The 4,638-nt window shown below is 48.9% G+C and overlaps 1 long non-coding RNA gene across 1 annotated transcript; it reads left to right on the top strand.

The window, feature by feature from the left end:
- Window positions 1-2,617: 2,617 nt before the first annotated feature.
- On the top strand, window positions 2,618-4,256 carry LOC125548353. Its single transcript, XR_007301024.1, has 2 exons — window positions 2,618-3,088; window positions 3,866-4,256. It is a non-coding gene; the product is annotated as an uncharacterized LOC125548353 (long non-coding RNA).
- The last annotated feature ends 382 nt before the right edge of the window (window positions 4,257-4,638 follow it).

Raw genomic sequence — 4,638 nt, forward strand, 5'->3', positions numbered from 1 at the left:
TCCCCTTCCTAGGCCTCGCCATCGTCCACCGCCCTAGTGCTCTCGGCGCGGTGTGGTCAACATGGTCAACGACCGATATGCATCTGAAGTGGACTGTACGTGGAGAGGCCGACAGCTGGGTCCACGGCTACACGCAAGGAAATGGCTCCTTATTACGCGCAAAATAATGATTCCTCCCCTGACATCAGGGACCCACCAAAAGGGCCTCTCTATTTCGCGAAAAAATGTTACCGCCGCTGACAGCTCGGACCCACCAGCTATATCTTCGCACGCAAGGAAGTGCCTCCTTATTACGCTCAAAAAAATGAATACCCCCTTGCTAGCCGGGACGCACCTTGGTGGGAGGCTGACTTGTGGGCCTATTAAGTTGACGGGGATGGAGGGCTTTGTCAACTTAGTCAATATGCACGATTCTAGCTCCAGTGGCCGTACGATGTCCATCCAACGGCCGTAGTGCTTCTTCAACCTCTGGTCTTCTTACTCCAGCCGCCCAGACCAGCGTCGGTCGTGCCTCGTGCTCCTGCCTCCCGTGGCCGGCTGCAATGCGCCGGAGGCCTCACCACCCCCTACTATTGCAACCGCTGGCCAGGCCATCCCTCTACTCACCCACACCCCCTGTTATTCTGTGGCGACGGCAGCCTCACACCACAGCGAACCAGTGAACCCTTGTACTCCTCTACGCGTGGGCATCCACTGCCGCGTCTTCCCCGGCTCCGCGTCGTCCCCTTCCTAGGCCTCGCCGTCGTCCACCGCCCTGGTGCTCTCGGTGCGGCGTGGTCAACGTGGTCAAGGAACAGCTTCCATCGGACGTGGACTGTACGTGGAGAGGCTGATAGCTCAGTCCACGGCCGCAGCAAGGAAGTGCCTCCTTATTACGTGCAAAATAATTATTCCTCCACCTGACAGCGGGACCCACTGGACAGGCCACCGTATTTCATGAAAAAATGTTTCCCCTTGACTGCTGGGACCCACCAGCTACATCTTCGCAGGCAAGGAAGTGCCTGACAGTCGGGACCCACCTGGTCGAAGCGTACGTAGCATTGTCATTCTGGTCGCGAACGTGTACGTACATACTAGTCGATGTAGAGGCGCGCACGTGTCGTAGTAGAGGCGCGCACGTAGCATTTACACGTACGTACAACGGCCAGGGTGCAAGAAAGAAAATACAGCCATGTATGTGTACATACGGGCGGGGTCTCTAACGCCTACTCGCGCATACGTACGGCTAGGGCTTGTGTACATGGCTGGGTCGGAACGGAGAAACAGCGTCGTCGTCGTGTTCATGGGGAGGCAACGGAATGCGTCGTGTTCATCTGGAGGCAACGGAATGCGTCGTGTTCATCTGGAGGCAACGGAATGCGTCGTGTTCATCGGGAGGGCTTGGACGGAACAGGCGATGGAAACGAGGCCTGGCGTACCGCAGAACGGAGGAAACGGCCTGGTGTTCGACTAGCCACGTTCGAAACAGGATCTTGTTGATCGGGAGGGGTCCGGCATACCGCAAAACGGAGGAAACGGACCTCCTACGGTCGAAACGGGGGTCCTGTTGATCGGGAGGGGTGTGGCGTACCGCAAAATGGAGGAAACGGACTTGTGTTGGAGCGCTACGGTCGAAACGGGGGTCCTGTTTATCGGGAGGGGTGTGGCGTACCGCAAAACAGGACTCCACAGGATATTGTTCATCTCCACCGTCGACCCCCTCCAGCCTCCACGAGCTACTGTTCATCCACCGTCGACCTCCTCCAGCCTCCACCTGCGACTGTTCAGCCACGGGCTCCTGTTCATCCAGCCTCCACCACGCGCTACTCCATCGGCTACTGTTCAACCAGCCCTCTCCACGGGCTCCTGTTCAACCACCCCTCCACGGGCTACTGTCCATCCTGCCCACCACCATCTACTGTTCATCCTGCCCTCAACGGGGTGGTCCTGTTCATCCAGCCCTCCACGGGGTCCTGTTCATCTAGCCCCAACCGGCTCGATCAATCGGGGTCCTGTTCATCCAGAGGCAACACCACGGGGGCCTGTTCATCCACCCCCCTGGAACTGTTCATCCAACCCCCCCCCCCCCGCGCAACGCTCACTGTTCATCCCGAGGCAGCATCGATCGGCTTTAGTTAGCAGCAGTAGCGAAGGAATCGCTCGATCGGGTTCAGTTAATAGCCATCGATCGATCGCTCAGGTTCAGTAACGCGTATCCTGCAGTGCAATTGCTCAGGTTCAGTTAGAGCCCAACGCCTCGCTCGGGTTCAGTTAGAGCCAACGCCTCACACACACGCGTGTACGTGTACGAGAGAAACGCGCATCGCTCGGCCCTCGACCTCCCACCGTAACCGGGAACTCCCTGAAATTTTCCTCCCCCTCGCTTCTACCACGGTTTTTTCCGTCATGGACGGCCCAAAGAATGTCATCCAGCTGCGTCTCCGGCCCGCCCAGGACGAAAAGCCCATTTTCTGTCATGATTTTTTGTCATAGAAGTAGGAGCCCACCACATCTATGATGATACCAGGTTTTGTCACAATTATCGTCATAGAAGTGTCATATGTATGACGGAAAAAAATTTCGTTCGGCCCAAAATGTCACGGATGTGTCTTTTTTTTGTAGTGACTATTGGTTTGCTGCTTGTTTGTCTCCTATGCAGAGCGTGAGAAGGATGTGATAACTGTGCCTTATGGGTTGTAGTTTGCAGTACTACCACCTGGTACTATTTTTTTTTCATTTTCGTTGCGAGGCTACCGCCCAGGTTCGCCCCTGTGAAGCTCTGCCGTTGCATGCTAGTACTTTGGATCCTATGTCAACTAGATTGTTGATTGTTTGTGTGGGCAATGCAACCAAAGTTTTTGATAGGTATTCTATATCCTATCTTTTCAGGGAAATTGCGATGGTTACTGGAACAATCTTCCTTCTAATGATCCCATTTTGTTAACTTAAAACATATTTGTTAACTTAAAACATATTTCCTAACTAAATGTTTTTGTGATTTAAAGGTACCGAGTTGGTGTTTCTAGCTTGGAGAAGCAACATCAACTTGGGATACAGATTCACCAGCATATGTACATGCATCTCATAGGGGGAGAGCTCTTGCATGGATGTAAGACCATTTTGCTTCAGCGAGTTATAGATTTTAGAGTGATGATTTGCTTAAATTCGTTTCCATTCATAAAATAAACATCCAATGAAATATGAGCAAATTATTTTACCTCTATTATTGTAATTGGGAGCTATGACAACCACATCAATAGAGTTAGTATATTTTGATTGATTAGTTTCTTCTGCTATTTTCTGCGGCTCAAATTCAGCTGAAGCTTTACATAACTAGGGGAACACTAATCCATAGAGCAATCCTTTCCTTTGCTTCGTTTTTCCTGTAGAATAGAGTAAGCATGATCTGAGTAGTGTGTACACAACACATCGCTTAACTGGCCATGTACGTAATAAATCTATTTGAGACACGGCTAACAAGTTGATTTACATGAGCATGCACATGTATGTTTTCACAACCGGGACCTTGTCTTGCAGATCCTTGAAAAGAGCCAAGAACCACTAAATTTGTGTGCTTAGCAACATGCAGATCATGTAACTTTTCTGAAATTAACTTCAGATTATACAAACTTTGTATGTTCCTGCAATTCTGATGTTCAAATGCCTGCTTTTGTGATGAGCAAATCTTTATGTGTGCCGGTATGTATGGTTCTGCTGCTTCGGTGCGAAGCATGATCATATTATTGCCAGGGCTATGTGTGCTGTGGGGAGGGATTGCATTCTCTTGTCCTGTCCATATTGTGCACATTATAATTATGCTTCCAAAATTCTACCAGAATACCCACCTTATAACTACGTGCTAAACTGCTTGTCATCATAATTTCAGGACCATAATGTCACTCTAGATGCTTCTCCACAAGATTTGATTCTGGAGCCTGACACTGGTGTTGCAGGGATGTTTTGATTTTTATTGATAATGCATCTGGAACTACCTCAACTTGTCACTCGTTGGAAGCGAACCTCTTGATAGTTAATGATGTCGGGTGCATGTATAGATAGCATGTTGTAACAAGTTTATTTGATACTCGGCGTGACCAACAATGCTTGTACATGTTGGTCACGGTGTTCTAGTTGCAACGACTAACTTGTCATAGCTTATTTTTTGAATTTGGCCTTTAGTTTACTACATATCTGATGTATGTGTTCATTGATTATGAATCTGATGTGGTGTATGATGAATTTTGGATGTGATTTACAAATTTGAAATTTTGGTCTGATTTAATTATCCGAATTATGGTTGATATGAATTTATATTCAAATTGCATATTTGTACAGGGAAGATATGAATATGATGTATCCCTAGGGTATTATTCAAACATCTGGTAGGGAAAGAACTCTAAGGAAAGTTGCGGGGTGGCACAATTTAGATGGACCCTACAATCTTTCCCTAGGGTTTGTGCCCCTAAGTAATGATGGTTTCCCTAGGGCTTCCTCATGCACTCTAGGGAAAGAGATCTTTCCTGACTATACTACACCTAGGGTTCTTTACCTAGGGCAAGCTCTAGGTAAAGTCTTTCCCCATGGTTTTTTGCATTTCACCTAGGGTATATGGCCCTAGGTAAAATGTGGATTTCTAGTAGTGAGTGGGAGTGCGTGTTC

This window comes from Triticum urartu, chromosome 3 (genome assembly GCF_003073215.2).
Source record: "Triticum urartu cultivar G1812 chromosome 3, Tu2.1, whole genome shotgun sequence".
NCBI classification, from domain to species: Eukaryota; Viridiplantae; Streptophyta; class Magnoliopsida; order Poales; family Poaceae; genus Triticum; species Triticum urartu.